Raw genomic sequence first — 25996 nt, forward strand, 5'->3', positions numbered from 1 at the left:
TAACCCTTCACTCCTACATAGCCCTTCATTTTTCTATCATCTTGTAAGAGTTTCTTAACTGTCCCTAGTGTATCTGCCTCTCCCATCACCCATGGCAGGGTGTTCCTCTCATTCAGCCAAGAATGATTTTTTACAGTACTGTTTCACAGGGAAGAGGATAAATTCCAGGAAGGAATCTTGAAGCGGGAAGCTAGCCCACTTCTGAGAGGTACCTATTTTTAGAAGCAAGAGGTAAGTTTGTTCTTGGACTGTAATCATGTTACAGCAGACACACAGAAGGAAAGGCCTGGCTGACGCCAGAGTACGGCGAGTAGAACTGCTGTCTCACAGCTCCTGCAACTTAGATTCAATCCTGGCATCCAGTGTTCTTCCTGTGATCGTGTACGTTTCTGCCTGGAGCTCCGCTTTCTGGCCACGTACCAAAGACTTGCAGCTTGATAGTTTAATTGGACGCAGGGCTTGGTGTTTAGGCATGGAGTGAGGGGTGCGTGTTGAAAATGTGGGAAGATAGCAGTGGAAATGATTGGACTCGATGGGGAGAAAGATCTGTTTCTATGCTGACTGTACTGAAGCAACTATGAAGGAGAAATGCCACTAAAGTCCATCTCTAAACATGGAACACGAGTATTGTCATGTGCACAAGTACATGTGAGGGAAAAGACACATGCTGAATTTTGAGTGTTACTCAGGTCTGAATGACTAACGTGAGTTGAGAGAAAAGTCCCCTTCAAGTTAATTTGATTTCAGATCAAATGACAGCTACAGTGAAAAATGACATGACATTTGTAATATAAACACGCCCAGCCATCTCCTTATAAGACAATGTTTATTAGGATGTGCTGTTGACCATGTTTGGACTGGTAGATTAACTGGCCACTGTAAATTGCCCTGAGTGTGTTGGTGAATATCTGGGGGAGTTAATATGAATGTAGGAAGAATAAAAATGGGATTAATATAGGAATAGTCCAAATACGTAGGCAGTTGATGGTCGACAGGAAATCTGCGAGCTGTTGAGTTGTCCATTGCAACAACAACTTCCTTTTAACTTGCACCGTTCCCTACTTGAGCATCTTGGAAAGTATGGTAGAGAAACAGTGAAATTCTTCACAGTGCCAGTGATCACAATCAGGGTTCAATCCCTGCTGCAGTCTGTATGGAGTTTGTATGTTCTCCCATGATTGTGCGGGTTTCCTCCAAGTGCTCCAGTTTCCCCCACATAAGTTGCGGGCATGCTATGTTGGTGCCAGGAGCATGGCAACTCTAGCAGACGGCACCCAGTAGACCTTCAGACTGTGTTGGTCATTGACACAAACAACACATTTCACTCTATGTTTTGATGATCCGATGTACATTTAATAAATAAAGCTAATCTTTATCTTTCAAGTCACTTTTTCAGATTAGCCTTGAACCTGGTGGTAGGTGCTTTCATGCCCAAGGGGAGAAAATGCCAGAGGTGGCTGGGTCTTTGATTATTTTTTTATACAGTAACATGCACTTCCAGCTTAATGAGCCCACGCCGCCCAATTACGCCCATGTAACCAATTAACCTGCTTGGAATATGGGTACCTGGTGGAAACTCAGGCAGGGAGAATGTACAAACTCATTACAAACAGCGGTATGAATTAAACCTAGGTCACTGGCACTGTAATAGTGTTACACTAACCACTACACTATGTTGGCTGCTTCATCAATCAAATTTGAGGACATGCATTAGAGAGGCACATTGGAGGGTTCTAAGGTTCAAGGTTCAAGATTGTTTCATGTCATTTCCAGTACACAATGTAAAGAAGAACAGAATTGTTATTCCAGGTCTGATGCATCTCAAATAGAACACAATAAGATAAAGAACACAATAATAAAAAAGCACACCGAATGTATATATTTAAGATTGCTTATGCACATATATTGATTGTATGTAAATAAATTGACAGTAGGCACACAATGTATAAACATAAGTTGACTGACAAGAAATAATAAAGTAGACATGGTGGGGTGTGTGGAGGGATAAGTTCATGAGTGGAGGCGTTGATCAGCTTTCCTCCTTCGGGAAAGTAACACTTTTTGAGTCTGGTGGTCTTGGCGTGGATGCTATGTAGCATCCACCCTGATGGGAGTGAGACAAACAGTCCATAAGCAGGGCCGGTAGGATCCTTCCTGATGTAACAGACCCTTATCTTACACCTTTTTGTATATATGTCTTTCATGGCGGGTGAGCTGGTGCCGCTGATGCGCTGGGCATTTTTGATTAGTCTTCCTTTTGTTGTAGGCAGTTGCACCTTCCTGTACGCTGCGGTGCAGTTTCCATGCAATGCAGTGATGCAGCGTGTTAAGATGCTCTCTATTGCACATTTGTAGAAGGACATGAATATTGATATGCAATGACCAGCTCTCATCAGCCACCTTAGAAGGTAAAGGCATTGGTGAGCTTTCTTGATTGAGTAGGATGTGGGCTTGGATCAGAAGAGGTTGTGCGAGAAGGGCACTCCCAGGAATTTGAAACTGCTGTGCTGCTGACGTAAAGAGGTGTGTGAGTGGTGTGAGTTCTAAAGTTGATAACAATCCACTTTGTCTTACTAACGTGGGGCAATAGGTTATTTGCCAAGTGCCAGGCTTTGAAATTTTCCACCTCCTCTTTATAGGCCATCTCATCAGTGTGAGTGATGAGCCCCAGCACTTTTGGGATGGAGAAAAAAGAGAAAGGGCAGGCCAAGATCTTTCCTCTCTGCGACGTTGCCTTGTTGACAGATGGCTCTGACAACAATGAGAGTTTCCGAATTGAGGCATTGCCAGCAGCTGGTGTGTGTTTGCAGGCCAGGAGATCATGTATGAGTAGATCAGATCAGGTCAGATTAGGACATGATCAGGCAGATTCAAGTTGATGCCCACCCACCATCGGGTACATCTTGTACAGGTGATACCTTAAGAAAACAACATCTAACATTAAGGACCCTCACCATCCAGGCCATGCCCTCTTCTCATTACTATCATCAGGGAATAGGTTCAAAAGTCTGAAGACACACACTCAACATTTTATGGACAGCTTCTTCCCCTCTGCTATTTGATTTCTGAATGGACCATGAACCTGTGATCACTACCTCATTTTTTGCACTACTTTTTAAAAATTTCTTATTGTAACTTGTAATTTTAATGTACTACACTGTACTGCTGCCATAAAGCAACAAATTTCACAACACATGACAATGATAGTAAACCTGATTCTGATTTTTCTGACTCCAGTTCATAGAAAATGGATTGAGCGAGGTTTGCCAGGAATGTGTTGGAATAACCAAGTTTAAAGGTAATAAAACATCAGATAAGCCCTTCAGCAGCAGACAGACTGAGACAGTTCAAGAGCCAAGTAGTGTTGCAAAGGTAGAAATGGGCCCAATAACACAAAGCATTTGCAATGACAAATATTTAAAGGTTAATTTATATACGATCATTTTCTTCATGAGCTGTGCATAATTGTTTGGATTTTTACTTTCACATTTCTGCTGTAAGTCACTTCTGATTTGCTTGACAGTGAAGCATTCCAAGAGGAGCCCAGTAAAGGAGAAACAATAGGGACCCTTTTCCTTCAAAAGGATATTTTTAAATAGCCTCTGTAATATGATTGTGCCTGAGGGACTAGTTCACAGTCAGTGAGACCGAATTGACAAACACAGGAGAAAAATGAAGAGAGTTACATTTTTCACAATGGAAAAACAATGGAGCCTTTGTGGAGTTTGATGAGAATTTGCCAGGGCTGCCCAGCTTTTGATGATACCACATCAATCCTGCGCAGTGTTCAAAATCTTCCTGCAGAATGCAGCAATTGCACCAGAAATTAATTGAAAGGAACTGTGATTGTGGACTAACAAACAGTTGGGAAAGATGGCAAGAAGGGAGGTGAGAGAGGGTAGGGGGTGAAGGCATCTACTCCCTGAGTATTCAATGGGAATTTTTGGTAATGGAGGAGGGTTGAACTTCCACCAAATGCGTAATTACTCACTTGTTTTAATAAAAGTTGATGCTGCGCAATTAATCCTCTGCACTCAAGATATATGTAAACTGACACAATTAACCAAGCACAAACATAAGAGATTCTTCAGGTGCTAAAAATCCTAAAAAAACACACACAAAATGCTGGAGCAACTCAATGAGTCGGGTAGCATCTATGGTTAGGAATAAACAGTTTAAGTTTTAGACCCTTCATCAGGATTGGAGAGGAAGGGAGAAGTCAGAATAAGAAGACGGGAGGAGGGAAGGGAGGGAGTACAAACAGGCAGATGTTAGTTGAGACTGGATGAGGGGAAGGTGGATGGCTGAGATGGGGGGAAGAAAGTAAGAAGCTGGGAGGTGATAGATGGAAGAAGTAAAGGATTGAAGAAGAAAGAATCTGATAAGAAAGGACAGTGGACCATGGAAGAAAAGGAAGGAGGGGAATCTGTGAGAGGTAATGGGCAGGTTAACAGAAGAGAAGAGGTGACAGATTAACCGGAATGGAGAATGGAAAAAGAGGGATGGATGGAGGGAGTGAGAAATTAGTGGAAATTAGAGAAATCAGCATTCATGGCAGCAGGTTGGAGGCTACCCTGGCTGAATACAAGGTGCCATTCCTCCAAGCAGAGTATGGCCTCATCATGGCAGTAGAGGAGGCCATGGACAAACATGTCAGAATAGGAATGGGAAGTCAAAAGCTAAGTTAACCACTGTTGACTATGGAAGAGCCTGAACATTTGAAATTCTCAAGCCTATTCATCAGTGAGGTTAATCAGAATTTGTAGAGGGTGAAGTGTGCTCTTCCTCCTTCAGTCTCTATCTCCACATACCCTTTACACTTAAAGGAGTTTGCTACTATTAAGTATTTTTGACGTACTGTCATCAGATCCTGTCATCAGGAAACCTTGTTTCCCTCTCTGTAGATGTCCCATTGTCTATTCCTAATCTCCTCTACATTTTAAATACCCGTTTGCCTTCAATAGGCAACAGTTAGAAAACTGAGTGGGAAGAGAGTTCCAGTGTGATTTTTGTTCTGGTGTAGGAAAATGTTAAATCGTGTCCAGGAGGGTTGGAAGCCGCAGGTCGAGATTCGGTCCGTGCAACTAAACTTGGACTGGGAACGTTTTCTCCTTCGAAATGCAGAGCAAGCGAGTAAGGAGTTAAAAGTACTCCCCCCTCCCCCACCCCCAAACCTCCTATGTGTTCTCTCTCTCTCGAATGTGTGGTGTATAGTCCTATGAGTTGAACTGCAGGGTTACACACGGGTCTATATACACATAATAAATCCTCAGCGACTGACTCTGTAGACAACAGACTTCAGTCAGGTGGGGTGAAGGAGGGGAGACTTCAGACCTGCCAGGACCCCGGGACGCTGGCGCACTATGACTTTACCTCAGTTTTCTCTCGTGTAGGGAACACTGCAGGTAGGTTTGAAACCCAGCGGAAAGATAGGGGCGGAACAGATTGATGCAATACTGACAGAAAATCAAATCATCGGAAAGCCCTCCGTGTGCGTGTGCAGGACAGCTGGAAGATTCTGGAGTGCGAATTTTAACAGACTGCATTTGTTTCTCTGATTTAGGATATAACCGAGAGCAACCAAGGAGCAACCTTTCGGAGTATTTGAACCCGAATCTGCGAAGACACCGTGGTAAGGCAGATCAATTTATTCCACTCACTTGCTTTACACAATTGTAAATTGGACTTCCGTTATTGAGGCGGTCACACTTCGGCCGGGCTTGTCCAGTCGGCACTTCCTTGGCGCAAGGTGCGGAAGTGCCCCCTTCTCTGACCTCTCCATCCCGCAGACTGTCACGGGGGCATTTACCCAGTTCCCCGTGAAGTCTCGCTCAGCCATGTGCCGTTGTCTGTTGGTGAAAACAAGGGGTTTACTCGCCTTTCCCGAGGACAGACGAGCTTCTGGCACTGCACAGACCCAGTTGTGTACGGTGATCTCGCTCTCTCTCTCTCCTCCCCCCTCCATTCGCAGTAGTGATATAGACACTTTGTTTCTTACAGTGAGTAGTTCCCCGGTTATAGAAAAGTGATTTCTGTAAAGCAACCTTTTTGCCATTAAACAACTTTGGAAACCCAGTTTCCTAACAGGGGAAACAATTGAACAGTTATATACTTTACATTTCATGAGGTACCAGAGGTTTAAAAAAAATCCTGTAACCCCCCCCCCCCACCCGGATTTTGCCAACATAACCATCTGTTGGCTGCTGTTCATAGCTTTAAGCATTTACTCTGTTTCATTCTCCCTGGAGGTCTGTCTGTCTTCACCATGAAAGTCTGGGTGCGCGGAGACACCGTAAAGTACTGCTCGTGTTTGGCTATCAGACGCAGGGCAAGGACATAGCTGAAGCGACCGTGTTCTTCACTCTCTCTCGGCACTGAGCAAACCTATTTTCCGTTCTTTATTAAGTCGTCGTGGAGAAGTGTTGCAGGGATTCAAAATGATATCACAGAACTAAACGAAAAATACCAGTTCTAGTTCCATAAATTATTTACAGTAAGGTCATATGTTTGATGCGAGGAGACTTGCCGGTGAAGCGAGTAGAAGGTGCTTAAATAAACCATATGCACTCTGAGCCTGGGCTGCGTCCAGGTATCTCGTCAACAGGGCTAAATGTTTAACCCCCTAAACACAGGTTAGATAAACAGGGACTGTGTTGGGCGATTTCTCAGTACTTTCGGCAGCAGCTAAATGTCGCCCCAGATCTATGGCTGTTGTTATTTTAATATCTCAGCGCGGTTCAGCGGGGACTCTGTATCTGGCTACCCGTTGGACTAACGCCGGCTTTGCCTACTTCGAAATATTTACTTAAGGCGTAGGCGGAGAAAGAAGGCACCAACATCACGCAAGACAAAGACCCGCACATCCGTGGGTCCACTGCAGTTCGCACATGTCCAACTCTCTCAGCCGGTTTGAGTTGGCAGACTAGGCCAGACAGTTCACTGATTTGTTGCAACAGAAATTGTGGACTTTCTTGTAAAATTTCTCCTGCAGGTTTAATTAGCCATATCGACGTAAGAGGTGGCATAGCTGAAGTATTGTGGGCTGTCAAGTGTGAAAGAAAATTGCAAATAATTATGTCCCCCAAGATGATCCAGATGTAGGTCATTCTATTTGAATACAGGTTTCCGGGGACTGGAAGTGTACTATAATTTAGGTTGCTTATTTGCAGAATGCTTAATCTTTCTTTCACTTGGCACATGAATGTGAGCTTTAAACATTTTCTTTTTCTCTCTCTCTCTCTCTCTCTCTCTCTCTCTCTCTCTCTCTCTCTCTCTCTCTCTCTCTCTCTCTCTCTCTCTCAAAAATAAAAAAGGTAATATTGTGAGAGATTGCATTCAGCACTGCATCAAGTATTGGTCACTATACCTGTGAAATGATATTATTTCCCCTGAGAAAGTGCAGCGTAGAGCCACCAAGATGATATCCGATCTTGGAAATATAAATTGAGGGGATGTGGGGGAAGGTCACTCAACCATTGCCTGCTGGAGAATAGGAGACTTCAGATGACCTAATAAATGTTCCAAAAGAATGAATTGGGGGGTTGATGAGAGTCACAGTGGCAAATAGTTCAGCTGGGTGAGAAAACCTTGGCACACTGTATAAGATTCAGGGACTTTGAAAGATCCAGACAGATATTCACTCAAAAGGTTATAAATGATAAACTGCGTGTTTGTTTTAAGAAAATAACATTTTGGGAATTGGGAGACGGTATTCTGTCAATTATATCACCCAAAAGATTTAGTGTGAGGGTTTAAAATGTTTTGTAAATTATCAACACCCGGAGTCTCTGTTCTCGGTTTCAGTAAGAATGTTATAGATGGATTGTGTGTATAGAGAAAGACATTCCGTCTTCTGGAGTTAAAGATTTTTTTTTGTATTGATAAGTATCAAACATCAGGTGCATTAAAGACTCAAACATATCTAGCTGAGCTTTTTATTTATGCTGACTCTCTTGCAGTACACGGAGTATGCTGAGGAGTCCAATGAGGAGGAAGGAATTAATCCACAATGTTGTGTGCAACGTTTACCCATTACTTAGCTTTATGTTCAAGGCTCAAAGTAAATACATTATCAAAGTGTGTATATGTATACTATGCTGAGATTCATTTTCTTACAGGCATTCATAGTAGAACAAAGAAATACAATAAAATCGATGAGAAGCTACTCACAAGGAAAGACTGGCAAACAAGAGAAGCCAAACTGTGCAAATACAAAAAAGTAATAATAAATAAATAGGTACTGAGGAATTGAGTTGTAAAGTCCTGGAAAGCGAGCCTGTAGGTTGTGGAATTGGTTCAGTGTTCAGGTGAAAGAAGTTATCCACCTAATCTGGTTCAGGAGCCTGATAGGTGAAGGGTAACCACTGTTCCTGAACTTGGTGAAGTGGGACCTAAGGCTCCTGTACGTCCTCCACGATGGCAGCAATGAGAAGAGAGCCTGGCCTGGATGGCAGAGACCCTTGATGATGATGGGTGCTGTCTTCTTGTGGCAGTGCTCCTTGTAGATGTGCTGAATAGTGGGGAGGGCTTTTCCTGTTATTTATTTAGAGAGACATTGTGGAATAGGCCTTTCTGGCCCATCGAGGTACACTGCCCACAACCCAGATTTAAACCTAACCTATTCACAGCACAATTTACAATGACCAATTAACCTACCCGGTACACCTTTGGACTGTGGGAGGAAACTGGAGAAAACCCACTAATTTCACAGGGAGGACATACAGAGGACACTGGAATTGAACTCTGTACTGCAATGCCCTGAGCTGCAATAGTGTCACGCTAACTGTTACACTTCTGTGACACCATGAACGGGCTATGTGCCCCGCATTTTTTTTAGGCTAAGCCATTCTAGCTTTACTCAACTAGATTGTCTTGTTAGGAGCACCTTATTTAAATGAACCAGCTTGGACACATTTTCTACGTTAAAATAGTGAACATAATTTAAAGAAACATATTTGGCTTTTAAGCTACTAGGGCCACACTGTGCATACTTTATCTATTATGGACAATATGAATGCAAAGTTCATATTTTTAATCAAACTACGCTTCTTCACCATTGTGTTTGGATTAAAATTCCATTTTTAATTCAGGAAATTAATGAATGGTTGCCAGATCATTGTCCATTTTCCACAGTCCCTGTAAATAAGCAGGTGAATCTAGCTTAAAGAATGAAGGAATCCCATACTGTGACTTGCAAAAGACTAATTTTGCCCCAATGTTTGCAGGGACCAACTGTGATTTGTTCTGTCCACAGTTCCCAGGCAGCTAAAGCTGGTGGACATTTGTCATAAAGAGAGGATAGACAAACTTGGGTTGTTTTCTCTGGAGCACTGCAGGCTAAAGGAAGTCCTGATCAAATTTTATAGAATTATGAGAAATGTAGGTGGGGTATACTGTCTTTATCCCAGAGCTGAAATGTCTAATACTAAGGGGCAAGTTTTGAGGTTAGAGGGCATACGTCCGTAGGAGATGTGTAGGCAAAGTTTTCTTATACAGAATGGGCTGTCAGGAATGGCGTTGGAAGTGGATCCAAAAGAGGCATTTAAGAGGTACTTAAATGAGCAAAAAATGCAGAGATACCGACATTGTGTAAGTAGAAGAGATTAGTTTATTTAGGGATTTAATTACTATAATGATTTTGTTACAACATTGTGGGTCAAAGGACATGTTCCTGTGCTGTACTATTTAATGTTCTTTAACTTAAGCTGAGGAGTAAGCGATGAATGCTTGGAAAAGCTCTGAAAGGAGAGAGTGTAGTGTTTGCTGTAGCCTGGGCAGTCACAAAAATAAGGTCCTGCTGTAAAACTGATGTCTTTCTCACTTTCTGTGAGGGAGATTTTCTATCGTGACATCTCGCTCACTTTGCTGTTCCATGAAACACTGCAAGATAGTAAGACATTCAGACAATAGGTTTTTACTTAAAAACAATAGGCAATTTCAGAATGCTGGTTGCTTGTCCTTTTTTATATATTCAGGTTAGTGAATGATTTATAATTAAACAATTAGCTATATAATCAATATTGATAATATTTCATTGAGATGTGTCAGTATGGTTTAATAATTACAAACACGTAAACTAGCAGCAGGAGATCCCTCAAAGCTGATCCACCATTCAATATGATCATGGTTGTTCTGATGGCAACCTTAGTTCCTAATACCTGTTTGTTCCCGAAAATGCTTCACCCCATTGCCATGAAGAATCTATCTCGCTCTTCTTGAAAAATATCCAAAGGTTCATGTTTCAACAAAGAAGTTACAAATTCCAAAGAGAAAAGTCTAATAAGAATACCTTATCCTTGTATCACAAGGGCAACCACATGCATTTAAACAGTGGCCAGTAGATCCTGATTCTCCCACCAGAGGAAAGATCCTCTTCACATCCATTCTCCCTCTATATGTTCAAGATTAAAGTTTATTTATCATGTGTATTTCAAAATGTAGAACGAAATGCATCATTAACAACCAACATAGCCGAGAGTGTGCTGAGAGCCGACCACAAGTGTCACCACAGATTCGGGCTCCAACATAGCATGGCCCACAATTCTCCTTTTTCAAGGTCACTCCTGTTTTTCTGAGCTCCAATGGACGCAAGCTTCATCCATATAATGCTCCCTCCTCTAATCACACGCTCATTCCAATCCAGTTGGATTTTCAAAATGACTGTCGCTTGGCAGATAGTTGAACAGTTCTATAATGGTAGTCCAGCCTGGTTCTGTTCCTTTCAAGAGCAACTTAATTATATCTGGAAGAATGTACAAAGTTCTTAACAATAAAAGAACTCTTAAAAAAATAAAACTGAAGATACGTATTATAATCATGGAATGTGAAAAAGACATGACTTCCAAAATTTGCCTCTTCTGTATGCAAAATGTAATGAGAGTGTACAACAAGATTTTCTTACAGTTTAAATTCCAGCGGACAGAAGCAGAGCCTGTCAAACCTTTCTTCATAAGACAACCTGCCCATTCCAGGTATTTATGGAGTAAATCTTTGAGCTGCTTCCAGTATAGCTATCCTTCCTTAATTAAGGAGATCAAAAGGGTACATGTACTGCAGACATGATTTCACCAGTACCCTCAATAAATGAAGCCTCGTTGCTTTTGTATTCAATTCCCCTCACAATAAACACAAGCATTCTGCAGCTTCCTTTATTACTTCGGTACCTACATACCAGACCTTTGTGAATAGTGCTCCAGAATACCCAAACCCCTTTGCAATCTCTCATCATTTAGGTAATATACTTTTTCATTTCTCCTGCTAAAATGTACAGTTTCATATTTTCCCACAATGTAGAACAATTTCCAAATTTTTGCTCAGTCACTCCTTTTCTTTAACCCTCTTTGCAACTTCCACTTGCTCATCTTGCTGTCATTTAGTCACAAAATATTTTGTGGTTTTAGGTGTTTCCAACGTTATATCGCTGGTAAATTGAATCCCAGTAACCATCCCTGTGTGCATTTTGGGCACTGGATAAAGACCAGCTCATTTTCCCTCCATTCATACACTGCAGAAATGGGATTTTGTAGGGCACACCTCAGACTATTCAGCCCAATGGATTTATTGTGGTGAATTCACAGGAATTGCTTCCAATTCATTTTTATCTAGCCATCACCTTCCATCGACAGCCAGGCTGAGAAGCTTAGTATGGAGATGGGAGCCTTTAGAAAAGACCATGTTAAAGTTGGATCATAAACACAAGAGATTCCGCTATTGCTGGAAATCCAGTTTAAGACACACAAAATGCCGGCGGAATTCAGCAAGTCTGGCAACGTCTATTGAGAGGAATAAAGTGTTGACATTTCAGACCGAGACCCTGTCCTGATGAAGGGTATTAGCCCACAACATCTCCTTTCCTTCAGATGTTGTCTGACCTGCTGAGCTCCCCCAGCATTTTTTCTGTGTGACTATGTTATAAACGGAGACATTCACCACGTCGACCCATTCAGATGAGGGGTGTCTGGAGGTTGGCGGCAAGTGTTGGCCCTGCCAGTGAGGTCTGCACTTTGTTCATGAGTTGGTTAAGAGTCAGGGTGGCATAGAGAGGGATTGAACTAATGGTTGAGATCATCAGCAAACCATCCAAGCTCACTGATCACCTGCCCAATACATCCTCTCCAGTCTGAAGTGGGTCCTTGAACCACACCATTTGCTACAAAGTTCAGAGACTTTCTTAGGACTAGAATATCAAAGCAAGAATGTCCTGCTGAGGCTTTATAAGGTGTTGGTGAGATTGCTTTAGGACTGTTGTAAGCAATTTCTTGTTATTGGTTTGTTTATTTTGTACTTCGGGTTACAATGACAAGAAAACAAATAAATAGTGTAAAAGAGGATCCATGCATGGATCCATGGACCTTTCAGACATCTGATAGCTGAGGGCAAGAAGCTGTTCCTAAAATGTTGAGTGTAGGTCTTCAGGCTCCTGTACCACCTCCTTAACGGTAGTAATGACAAAAGGGCATGCCTTGGATGGTGAGGATCCTTAATAATGGAGACCACGTTCTTGAGGCACCACCTCTTGAAGATCTGCCAATCATCTCTCCTCACCTCGATGCACCTTTCACTTGAAAGCTCCAATCCACCCTCTCCATCACCTCTTTATGTTGGTTCCCTTCTCTCTGTAGGGTTCTGACTAGAAACATCACCTGTCCATTTCCTATTATAGATGTTGCTTGACCTATTGAGTTCTTCCAGCATTTTGTTTCTTTTTGGCTCCAGCTTCTAAAATCTGCAGTCTGGAATGAAAAAACAACCTCTTCAGTAGCGAGGACTACTAAAAGTTCTAGATTCTAACATTAGGATACACCCCTTTGGTGCATTTTGAAAACTAAACAAAGATAAACCAAAAGCTTAGAAATTTCTGAAGTAAAAGCCTTGATTGTGGAACAGATTGTGGAAATTCACAGGAAAGTCATGTCATGCCCAGCATCAAGGAAAATGAGACAGATGAGAAACCAAGCACGTTGCAAAGCAGACAGATTAACCAGTAACATGTCCAGTGTGTGAATTCCGACTCAATACAGTCAACAATGCTGCCACAGGTAAAGCAGCAATCTGATAAAATTACAAGGTGCAAGCTTTGTCAGTGTGGTTCAATAATAAATCAATTCCTTACAATTGGTGTTAATGCTGTTCTGAACAGCTTTGTGTGCAAGAGCTTTATTAAAGAAATTTGGGAATTTAGAATTTTGTTGCATTTTAACAGTGAAAAACATAGAATGCATTTTTCATATAGATTAGTGTTGCATCTAAGGTGCTGTAGCCAAAGAAATCTTTTTTTATACATTGAATATCAGAAATGTATAATTTACATAGCAATGTTATGGATGTCTTAAAACAAGGAAGGTTTGCTACAGAATGAATTATCACTTCCTCAAACTCCCAGGAGTCCAATTTTTCTTAGATTAGATTCCTTATCTGTGGCATGGATGGGGTTGAATGTCTCCGCTGCTAATGAACAGTTTGAGACAGTTCTTGCATAAGTGTGCACTGAACGGATTTTAGAGTTGAAAAGAATCCTCTTGTAATCAAAATCTGGCGTGGACAATTGAGTGAAGAGGTGAGATTATTAAACAAGATCAGGGCTGTGGACAACATGAATTTAAATAGATTAATTGGTTTGAATTGCTGAGTGCAAACTAAAAACAAAATGAAGTTCAAATAAGTATGAACAGCCTGCACACACTTGGTGCACTGGGTGTATAAAATGCATTCTCAGCAGAATTTTATCTCAGGTTAGAGGGCTTGTGCATAACGAGACGTTGGCCAAACTTGGGTTGTTTTCTCTGGAGTGGCGGAGGCTGAGGGAAGATCTGTTAGAGGGTCATAAGGTTATAAGAGGCATAGCTGGAGTAGGTAGGCAGTATCTTTTTTCCCAGGGCTAAAATGCCTCATACCAGTGAACATGCATTTAAGGTGAGAGGGGGTAATTTCAAAGGAGATGTGAGGGGCATCGAGAATGGTGGGTGTCTGGAATGCACAGCCTGGGGAGGTGGTAGATGCAGAAACATTAGTGTTCGTACTGAAATGAACAGGCCCATCATCCACTCAGCTACACCCGTCAATAAGATTACGGTTGATGCGGTAACAATTTACCCCTTTACACATGAAGAATATCCCTACCCCGCCATAAAAATATTCAAATCATATTTTTTTTTCTGTTTCTACCACTTATTGGAAAAAAAGGTTCCAAAGATACATAATTTTCCAGGCGAGACGAGAGTAAAGTATTCTTTTAAATCCATGCTTTCACTGAGATACTTATATTTTAAACCATGATTCCATATTCTTTCAGAAGAGGTAAGATCGTCTCCAATCCGTGCTGTCATGAATCCTCATGATCTGCCTTTCATCTTCTATACTCCAACAGATACAGTCATTCCTTGTCCAACCCACCCATTGTAGGTATTTGTCTAACCATATCGACAGTCAAAAAGTCAAAAGTGATCAAATCATATTGATTATCTGCTTCAGCCCAACACTTAAACTTCCAGGAGCTCCTTAACTGCCGATGGAAGTGATAGAAGATTACATTATCAAAATGGAATCAGAAGAAAGCATTAATCTCCTCTATTGTATCCCTTATAAAAACATCTTTTAATCAGATTGCAAAGCAAACCAGTCTTGTGTAATCTTTAAAGAGGAAAACAAAGGCACAGACAAATGTTTATTCCACGTTCGGTTTTGAAGTTAATAACTCAACTCCTTCTACCTTAGGCCACGAACTTAGCAATCACCCCTGATGAGTTATTAACTTCAAACTTTCTGCATAATCACTCAAAGAGTTGACCTGCATGTACATGTAACGAGGGCTGTATAACTCATTTCCTTCTACCTTAGGCCACGAACTTAGCAATCACCCCTGCTGTGGACACTTTCTGGAGATCCAAGATCCGTACGCTCCACGACAGACCGCTGGACTAAGTGTGTAAATGTAGGAACGGACTATGTTGAAAAAATAAATGTGCTAGGTTTTCTAAAATTGACTCCGTCTACCTTAGGCCATGAACTTATCAATCACCCCTCGTATGTACTACTTCAGTGCATATCACAGTGTCTGACACTGACTTTGATTCAAAATTCAAACTTGTTGTCATTTGTGGCACAAGATTGGCAAGGTTTTCCATCCATTCGCTTCCCAAAGGAGGGGAGGTTAGTGCTGAAGACTGCTCAGAAAAGACAAAGGTACAAGCTAATGTGGGACCTCTGATAACATCGTGCAGATAGCTTCATGATAAACTTAAACTTGTGATGTCAAAGTTAATTGGCCTCTTGAGGGAACATCATCAGGGATCTATTGAGCACTAACAGCTGCTGTTGGCATAGAACCAAACAGAAATAGGAAAGAAATCCTCCCATATAACATAAAACTGTATGTTTTAGAAATAATTAGATAGCTCACTCCTACTGTAATCCACATATTGTTTGTGCTTCACTCTGCATTTTATAATATTAGTTGTTGGATTACTGCTTCAAAAAAGCTCCTAGAACCAAGCTACTCCATCAAATAGTGGCTTACATCAAAATATATTAAGAGCTTTTTATGACTAAACACCTTTTTAGATCTCTACATGATAGCCTTTATAAACAGACTAAAGTATTTCATTTTCAGTCTTTTCAAGAACTAGACCAGTGCCTCAATGAACGATATGGGGTACAAATTCTCTGTGGATTCCCACATCCGAGAAAGTCCTCCATAGTGTGTGTCAACCAACAACTTTATGTACAGGGAGCACAAGGTGATCACTGTTTTCTTTCCTCAAGGGCCACTCACTGACTGCCTCTCTGCAGCTCTCGCTGCCGAATGGAGAACCATTAGTCACAGGACACAATTTTTAAAAATGTAATAGTCTTAAAACATTAGTTATGATTCACAGCCGATGTTACACACAGTAGAAATGAAATCGTTGCCTATTGCCCTATGGACTGATTGTGCTGGCCTCTCCTTGCCGCCACTGGAATTAGCTTATTATTGTTACATGTACTGAGCTATAGTGATGAGTTTGTCTTGCATCCTGTTCATACAGATCAAATCATTGCACAGTGCATTGAAGTACATAGAGCAGTATAGCAGAGTGCAGACCCTTCGGCCCATAATGTTGTGCTGACCTTTTAACTTACACTAAGATCAATCCTAAGTAGCCCTTCATTTTTTTTTATATTCTGTGTACCTGTCTAAGAGTCTCTTAAAAGACTCTAACGTACCTGCCTTTAGAACCACACCAATAGCACATTCCATGCACTTCGTTTGTGTATAAAAACTTAACCTCTTACACGTTCCTCCAATCATCCTAAAATTATGCCTGCACATATTAGCCATTAAATTAGTTCAAGGTAAACAATAACAAACTGTAGAATAAAGTGCAAAAGCTTCGGAGAAAGTGCAGTGCGGGTAGACGATAAAGTGCAAAATTACAATTTGGTAGATTGTGAGGTCAAGAAGCCATGTTATTGTGCCAGTGTCAGTACATTGTCTTTTCACAGTGAGTGGCAATATATCAAGCAATGCGGTAGAATCAAGGCTACATTTATACTCTTACCCAGGTACACCTGCAAAGGTGTGTTCGGCATGCATTGGTGCAAAAGTGTCAGTGTAATTCAGTTTCCGTGACTCATGCTTGATAGTTGTATAACCTGAGCTGGTGGGTCTGTAAGTGGAACACTGGCCTCTATTTCTTTCCAATTAATTCTCCAATCCGCGGCTCCATTTAGTCAAGTCACCCCAAGCAACCAGGGGAAGCTTGCCTATGCCAACAAGCTGAATGGTTTCCTTTATCTCCCTTCTTTTAGTAACCTAGAACTTTAAACCAGTTTGTTTTACCTCAGCTCCCTGGATTTAGAGAATTAGAGCGTGGCTTTATCAGGAGAGAATGCACACTTGGCATCAAGGCCAGCATGATAGCATAGCGGTTATTGTAACCCTATTACAGTGCCATGGTTCAATTCCCACTGTCTGTAAGGGGTTTGCACATTTTCCCTGTAACTGCATGGATTTCCTCGGGGTGCCTCAGCTTCCTTCCGGATTCCAAGGATGTATGGGTTAATAAGTTAATCGGTCACGCGGATGTAATTGGTGGCAGGGGCCCACTGGGCAGAAAGGGCTTGTTACCGTACTCTATCCCCAAAAAAAAGCTGAAGTGGGGAGCAACTTTCACCTTTCTTTAATGGGAAGCGTCCTTTACACAATGAATTTCAACGTATTGTAGAAGTTAGACAAACAAAAGCGGTGCTCTCTGTGCTCATTTCATAGTCGTAAGCTCCTGAGAATTTTTTTTGAAAGAGGTTAAATCACAAGAGGAAAGTAGTCGTGTGTACTTCTGTGTAATTTCTCCCTGCTGAACTGCTAAGTCACTCTCTAGACAATAATAATTACAAGTAATTTGTAAAGGTAATAAGAGCCACTTTTTATTACAGGCAATAAAATCAATTCTTCATTCAATTATCTTCTTGGCTATGATTTGATAGCTGCCCCTTGGGCAAGGGTTGTAGGGACACGTCAACCTAAACACTGGTAATGTGTCTGCGCACTGTGTCATTAATAGAACCTAGTTTTTAAAAATTTTATAGATATTTCGCATTCCCAATGATAAAGCGAGTAAACTATCAGATACTGGTGTATATTGGAGAGCCGTGACACACAGTGCACTGGAGTGCTCCACCATTGTAAAGTAACCATGGCTACCACACACAGGTTCTTGACACCAGCATCAGAGCAGAAACATTTCATTTTATTCCCAAATTATTTCGAGTTAGCCAGGGAAGATAGTTAACCACTGGGAAACGTAGAGCAAAAGCAAACTAAGAATTGTGGAATTATTCCCACTTGCTTTCCCAGGCGAGAGTTACTACTCTTAACTTCGACACTGCCATCTCTGGCATTATCACTCCCCCCCATCTCCCCCCTGCAATATTTGTAGTTTTATATGAAGCCATCAGGCTCTCTATTTCTTCTGCAGCACGTGATGATGATGTATTATGCTGGTCCTAATGCCAGACTATAGGGGTAAGGAAATACAATGACTAATTTACTTGTTTGGTATCTGGTGACCTGAATAAGCAAGGCAGGTGCAGGTGCTTAGCAACCAGAGAAATATAACATCGGAAGGGTAGCCCAGTGACACAGCTAACAGCTCCCCCACACCCCCAGTGACTGCAGTGTTCCATCATGGGCACTAATGCTGTCTGTGTGGAGTTTGCACATTTTCCTTGTCACCACATGGGTCTCCTGAGGGGACTTGATGGACTGTGGGGAGAATAAAATAGGATTACCTGAAGCTTAAGGCCCATAGACCAGTGAGTCCAGATATTGGAGGCCTGTTGTCCAGGGCCGTGATCTGGAAGTCAGAGGCGGACAGTCCTCCTGTCCTGGGAGTGGAGGCCCGCTTGTGTCTGTGGGTGGAGGAATGGGAAGGGGATTTGCTTTGCTGTTGTTCCTTGTTTTGTGTTTGCTAGATGTTGTCCTGCTGATCATTGTGGGCATGCTACGGTGGCACTGAAATGTATGCAGACACTTGTGGATTGCCCCCAGTACCTCCTCAGGCTGTGTTGGCTGTTAACACAAATGCCACATTTCACTGTATGTTTTGCTGCACATGTGGTTGATAAATCTAACATTGATTGAACATCGATTGATTTTTATGGAGGATTGGAGTAAAAGGGGGCTTCATAAAACCTTGAGACATAGGAGCAGAATTAGGCTATTTGGCCCTACCAGCCTGATCCACCATTACAACATGGCTTTCCCATTCCCATTCTGATGTGTCCACACATTTTAATTCCACATCCCATTCCCATTCTGATATGTCTATCCATGGCCTCCTCTACTGTCAAAATGAAGCCACGCTCAGGTTGGAGGAACAACATCTTATATTCTGTCTGGGTAGCCTCTAACCTGATGGCATGAACATTGACTTCTCTAACTTCCGTTAATACCCCTCCTCCCCTTCCTACCCCATCCCTTATTTGTTTGTTTGTTTATTTATTTATTATTTCCTTTTTCTCTCTTTCTCTTTTTTCTCTCTCTGTCCCTCTCACAATAACTCCTTGCCTGCTCTCCATCTTCCTTTGGTGCTCCCCTCCCTCTTTCTTTCTCCCTGGGCCTCCCATCCCGTGATCCTCTCCCTTCTTCAGCTCTGTATCTCTTTTGCCAATCAACTTTCCAGCTCTTAGCTTCATCTCTCCCCTTCCTGTCTTCTCCTGTTTTTTTGGATTTCCCCCTCCCACTTTCAAATCTCTTGCTATCTCTTCTTTCAGTTAGTCCTGAAGAAGGGCCTCGGCCCGAAACGTCAACTGTACTTCTTCCTATAGATGCTGCCTGGCCTGCTGTGTTCCACCAGCATTTTGTGTGTGTTGGCTGATTTATTATCCCTCTCAACCCCATTCTCCTGCTTTCTGTCCGTAAACTTTGACACACTTCTAATCAAGAACCTGTCAACCTCCACTTTAAATATATATAATGGCTTGGCCTCCACAAATTGGTGGCAATGTATTCCACAGATTCACCACCCTCAGACTAAAGAAGTTCCTCCTCATCTCTGTCTAAAGGGGTACCTCTCTATTCAGAGGCTGTGCCCTCTGTGGCTGGCATGGGCTGAAGGGGTTTGTTTAATAACTGTGTGACTTTATAAGATGGATATAATGGTTACTTTTAGGGAGGCACCAGAAAGATGGCAGTAGTCATAAAATCATAATACAGAAGAAATGATCAGCACTGACAGCAAGATGTGATTGCACACATGCAAAATGAAGATCTTGGCTTCACCGAAAGAGATGGGATAAATTAAAACTGTAGATAATCAAAAGGTGACAACAAAATCCTAATGTCTGGCTTCATTGGAATCTGAAACCCAGATTGAACAAATGAATGCACTTGTACAGCTGCATGCCAGGGATATAGAAAACACATTATAGACCTTGTCAATGGCTGTAACTTGCAATTATCCTTATCAGCAGGGAAGCAACTATTCTTCAACAAGAAGAGCAAATTAAAGACTGTAATCCGTCATCTCTCTTGGAGGATGTGCAGAGAATGAAATTCTCACATGCTCTTTTATTTCACCCTTTCCATCTTCCCCCCTCCCACCCCTGCTCCCTCCCCTCCACAAACAGTACAAAGGTGTGGGGGCTTTCGTGATTGAATGGCTCAAAGGCATGGTATCAGATTGTGAACGTCTCACGAGTTCCATTTGGCGCTGGGATGACATCAGTGGTCTAAGCCCGGTTCTTAGCTGATACCCGGTTGAATATGTTGCAAATTTTCATCATTTTAGACTGATACAGGCCCAGTGTTGGAATTCCTAATGCTTTTAGTTTTGAAATGAGTAGAAAAAGTAATCTACCAGAAGAATCAGAATCAGGTTTGTTATCAGTGACAGATGTAATTAAACTTGTTGTTTGGCAGCAGTACAGTACAGTGCATAAATTATTCTATTAAACACAATAAGACGCTCTCTCACCACTATATTAAGCACCTCCTGTACCTAATAAGGTGGCCACTGAGTGTATGTTCATGGTCTTCAAATGCTGTTGCCCATCCACTTAAAGGTTCAGCGTGATGTGTGTTCAGAGATGCCCTTCTTCAATCACGTACCGCGTGGTTGTTTGAGTTACCGCCGCCTTCCTGTCTCTTTGAACCAGTCTGGCCATTCTCTTCTGACCTCTCTCATTAACAGGCCATTTTTGCTCACAGACTGCTGCTCACCGGATGTTTTTAGTTTTTCACGCTATTTTCTATAACCTCTAAAGACTGGTGGGCACGAAGATCCCAGCAGATCAGCAGCTTCTGAGATACTCAAACCATCCCATCTGGCACCAACAATCAAGGTCACTTTGATCACAGTTCTTCCCCATTCTGACGTTTGGTCTGAACAACAACTGAACCTCTTGACCATGTCTGCATGCATTTTATGCATTGAATTGCAACATAGTTGGGCTGATTTAGATATTTGTATTAACAAGCAGGTGTGTAGGTTCACCCAATTTAGTGGCCAAGTGGCCACTGAGAGTTAGTGAGTGTGTGTGTGTGTTTGTGAGAGAGAGAGAGAGAACACATACACACAAATAGTGAACAAAAGCAGTGAAGTAGTGTTCGCAGGTTCATGGGCCATTCAGAAATCTGATGGTCAAGCAGTACCTGTGGTTGGGGGAGGACTTGTCAATGTTTCAGGTTAAAACCTCACAGCAGAGAGCCTTCTAATTTCCTCTAGAATCCAGCATCTGCAGTCTCTCGTGCCTCTGCTGAAATAAGTGGAGACAGGCACAAAATAACCTGAAAACTTACAGCCATCCCAGGCCATTATGTCAGATTTTGTGGATGGAAAATGTGTTAGTACATGTGTAGTTTGGGAGGAAATCCCATAATTGCTATCAATGTTTCAATTTTCCCCAACATGCTGCAGTAAATGTGCTAATAAATAATTTGTTCAATATTTCAGCTATTTATAATTTATTCTCACTGTAAAATCGTCTGAAAATATTCCAGTTCGTTGCACAGGAACTTGGTGCATTTTATTTATACACTAAGCAGCTATTGCTACTTCGCAAACTCTAACTAAATAAAATAATTTTAGTTATGTGGATTATAATACCATCAGAAATATGTTTCAAATATAATCAATATTGAAATAATGTCATTTTAATGCTGATTATTTTATTTCATCTTATGTTAGTATTGCAATTATTATTTCTCACTATATAAGATGTTTGAAAAAAATTGCTGTTACATTAGGCTTTTATTTGGAAAGTTCTTCAATATGATTGACCGCTCACATAGTTTGATTGGATTTGGAATTGGGTTATTATTGTCATGTGTATCAATATTCTCATATGTACCAAAAGGTTAGTTTCGCAGACCAGCCATACAAGTAATTTCAAAACATAAGTACACTGCAGTAGTACAAGGAAAAAGCAATATCAGGAAGATGATATTAGAGTTGCTGAGTGCCTGGTAGCTGCTTGAATAGATACCTGACAGAAAAGGACATCGGAAATGGAATAGGTCAAGCTCCAGAAATCATTGTGTCCTCATGGTCGCCTCTATGCCAGAACAGTGGTGATCCACATACCTTCACCACTGACCAATGAATTGGGGCAAAATACTTTTAGGGTTTTAGGATTTTAAGCCACTTTAGTTTGATTTAGGGATAAAGAGTTTCTCAAGCTGCAGAATTATGAAAATGACTTGAGTTCAAGCAAGGTGTGTACAACATAGACTATATTGAACTGATGTAGTTTTCTTGAAATATTCCTGACTGAACTGCCCAAGTCAAGGGGTCTGCATGATGGGATTTGCAAGTAATAGCTAAGCTGCTTAAAATAGCTTGCTTTCACGTTTAATAAAGTTATTTTTTTTCATTGGCTTTTGGATTATGAGGAATTCTGAAAACAATTCAAGAAATTCCAGCTTTAATTTTCAATGAAATCCTTGGGCAATAATAGTTCATCTGCTGGTTCATGAAATAAAATGTGGATTACTGTTTTCCCAGAGTCCTGGCCATATGTTATTGCCTAGATCACCAGTACAATAGAAAAAAAATTCAGCCCAATAATAAATGAGGATGAAGTGAATTTTCTCAGAATCAGCTAAAACATCACTGGCGTATGTTGTGAGATTTGTTGCTTTGCAGCAGCAGTACTGTACAATACACAATAAAAACACAATAAATTGAAATAAGAGATTTATATATAAAAAGCAAATTAAATAACTAGCGCAAAAGAGAGGGATAAATAGTGAGGTGGTGTATTTTGTCCGTTCAGAAATCGGATGGTGGTGGAGAAGAAGCTGTTCCTAAAAGCTGTGTGTCTCTTCACACACCTGCACCTCCTCCTTGATGGTAGCAATAAGAAGAGGGCACGTCCTGAGTGATGGGGGGTCCTTAATGATGAATGCCACCTTTTTGAGGCATTGCCTTTGGAAGATGTCCTCGATGAGTTTGCAAATTTCTGCAGATTTTTCCAATCCTGTGCAGTGGTTCCCCCATATCAGACGATGATGCAACCAGTTAGAATGCTCTCTACATCTGTAGAAATCTGAAAGAGTCTTTTTGGTGTCATCCCAAGTCTCCTCAAACTTCTAATGAAATATATCCGTGGTCATGCCTTATTTGTAATTGCATCAATTTATAGGGCCCAGGATAGATTTTCAGAGATGTTGACACCCAGGAGCTTGAAACTGCTCACCCTTTCTACTGCTGATCCCTCGATGAAGATTGTTGTGTGTTCTCTCCATGTCTCCTTGCTGAACTCCACCATCAATTTCCTGGTCTTACCGATGTTGACTGCAAGGTTGTCGATGCGACACCACTCAACCAGCTGATGTATCTCACTCCTGTATGCCTCCTCGTCACCATCTGAAATTCTGCCAACAATAGTTAGGACATCAGCAAATTTAGATAGCACTTGAGCTGTGCCTAGCCACATAATCATGGATGCAGAAAGATTTGAGCAGCGGGCTAATCACACATCCTTGAGGTGTGCTGGTATAGCGAGGAGATACTATTTCCCCTCCACACTGACTGTGGTCTCCCAAATAGGAAGTCAAGGATTCAGTTGCGGACCTGTAATCAATAAACAGAAGCCTGACATAGGTGTTGGTACTTTCTGAGTGGTCCAAGGCAGAGCAGAGAGCTAGTGAGACTGTATCTGCTGTAGTCTTATTGTGTCAGTAGGCAATCTGCAGTGGGTCCAGGTCCTTGCTCAGGCAGGAGTCAATTCTGGTTATGACCAACTCCTCAAAGCACTTCATCACAGTAGATGTGAGTGCATTAGTCATTGTGGCAACTCACCTTGCCCTTCTTGGGCACTGGTATGATTGCCACCCTTTTGAAACAACTGGGAACCTTCTGTTGCAGCACTGAGGGGTTGAAGATGTCCTTGAACACTCCTGCTCGTTGATTGGCACAGTTTTTCACTGCCCTACCAGGTACACCATCAGGGCCTGATGCCTCGTGAGGGTTTACCCTCTTGGACAATGTTCTGACATCAGCCTCCGTGACAAAGATCAACGGGTCACCAAATGTTGTGGGGATCTACACAGGGAAAGCTTTATTCTCCCTTTAAAAGCATGCATAAAAGGCATTGAATTCATCTGGGAGCGAAACACCACAAGCATTCATGATGTTGGGTTTCACCTTGCAGAAAGTAATGGCCTGCAAACCCTGCCAAGGGCGGATGTGTGTCCAAATTCTCCCTAACTTCAATCAGTAATTTTTTTTTGCCCTTAAAATAGCTTTCCATAGGTCTTACCTGCACTTCTTGTATAGTTCTGGATCACCAGTCATAAATGCCACAGATGTAGCCCTCAGCAGTCAGTGAACCTCCTGGTCCTTGTGGATGTGGGAAGGAACGGCGTGTATTCTTGATGGTGGCGTTACCATGGTCAAGTGTCTTGGCTCCTCTGGTTCCACAGGTGACATGTTGGTTGTAGTTGGTCAGAGACTTTCTCAAGCTTGCCTGGCTGAAAACCCCACAATGATAGGACCGAGACAGAACCACCGCATCTGTGCACCATGTTGAGCTTATCATGAAACCCACTGTGACTCGGCTACCTTTAAAAGACTCACCTGTTCTGTCTTTGCAGTGGGTAGTGAAGCCCTGTGTTAATGGTATGTACTTCCACACTAACGGTAATTTTTCTTTATTTCTTTGTGTACTTGGGCATCACTGGCAATTACACACCCCAAGTTGTCCTTGGAATGGTGCTATTGGGATACCCTCCTGACCCTCCTACAGTCCTTCTGCTGAAGGTAACATTAAGTTTTCTAACTCTAAAACATAAAACTAACTCCAAGAAAAGAAACTGCAAAGAAAACATACTGCTCTGCAGGATCAGAAAAGGTGCTGCACTTTTTTTTAAACTTGACTGTCTCGCTGTGGTTCAACAGATAGGTAATCGTCGGGGGCTTATTTTAATCCTTCTCATCGTCACTGTTATGTTTTGTAACTCCAAAGCATAAAAAACTAATTGAAAGGAAAACAAGGGAGTACAAAAGGTGAGTCCAACTTTGTGTTTACATTAAATGAGGCACACATGTATCACGTGGTAGCATCGTGATGCGTGAAATTCATATATTTTTACATGTAACCCGTAATGAATTAGACAAACACAAATGCTTAATCAAATAATATATTTACAATATCATTCAAATATTACTGAAATATTAAATACACAACAACCGTGACTTGTCATGTGTACAGTGATACGGTGAAAATTGATCCAAACTTTTGCAGAGTTCAAGGAGGAGACACAAAACTCGGTAGTTATGGCCATTTTATTATGTGCTAAAAGAACAAAGAAAAATAAGTCACAGTCATCTCGTACTCAGACTAGATATAACAAAATTCCGGTGATAACAACTAAGCTATACAGATTCAAGAGGTGCAACACCTGTTGCCAAAAATCTGAGAATATTCTAGAAACTTCTATACTACAGCATAGACGATATCAGCTAAACTACAATTTCTAGAAGATTTACTGAACAGTTACATGTATATACAGTAGGTGATTATATAAATATAAGAACAAGCACCAGAAAGTTAAGCTGCAAGGAAAATACTAGATAGGTAAGAATTCCACACCCTAATCCAACAAAATGATTGCATTACACACAAAAAACTGGAGGAACTCAGCAGGTCAGGCAGCATCTATGTATTTGAATAAGTAGTTAAGGGGAAGGGGTACCTTACCTGCCTGTCACCTCCCCTGGTGTGCCTACTTCTTCCCTTTCTCCCATGATCCACTTTCCTCTCCTATCAGATACCTCTACTCCAGTCCTTTACCTTTCCCATCCACTTGGTTTCACTAATGACCTTCTAGCTGGTCCTGCTTCCCCACCCACCCCCCAGATTTTTATTCAGCATCCTCCCCCTTCCTTACCAGCCCTGAAGAAGGGTCTCAGCCTGAAATGTCGAATGTTAAGAATGTTTATTCATTTCCATAGATGCTCATAGACCTGTTGAGTTCCTCCAGCATTTTGTGTGTGTTGCTCTGGATTTAAGAACATAA

At 41.6% G+C, this 25996-nt stretch overlaps 1 protein-coding gene across 1 annotated transcript in view; it reads left to right on the plus strand.

Moving 5' to 3' along the window:
• Nucleotides 1–25996, plus strand: part of celf2 (cugbp, Elav-like family member 2) — a 1092382-nt gene that overhangs the window by 167020 nt on the left and 899366 nt on the right. The window contains exon 3 of the mRNA XM_059987350.1: nucleotides 5564–5632. The gene's annotated coding sequence lies outside the window, so the exon portion shown is untranslated. The remainder of the gene's footprint in view (nucleotides 1–5563; nucleotides 5633–25996) is intronic.

Source organism: Hypanus sabinus, chromosome 13 (genome assembly GCF_030144855.1).
Source record: "Hypanus sabinus isolate sHypSab1 chromosome 13, sHypSab1.hap1, whole genome shotgun sequence".
Taxonomy (NCBI): domain Eukaryota; kingdom Metazoa; phylum Chordata; class Chondrichthyes; order Myliobatiformes; family Dasyatidae; genus Hypanus; species Hypanus sabinus.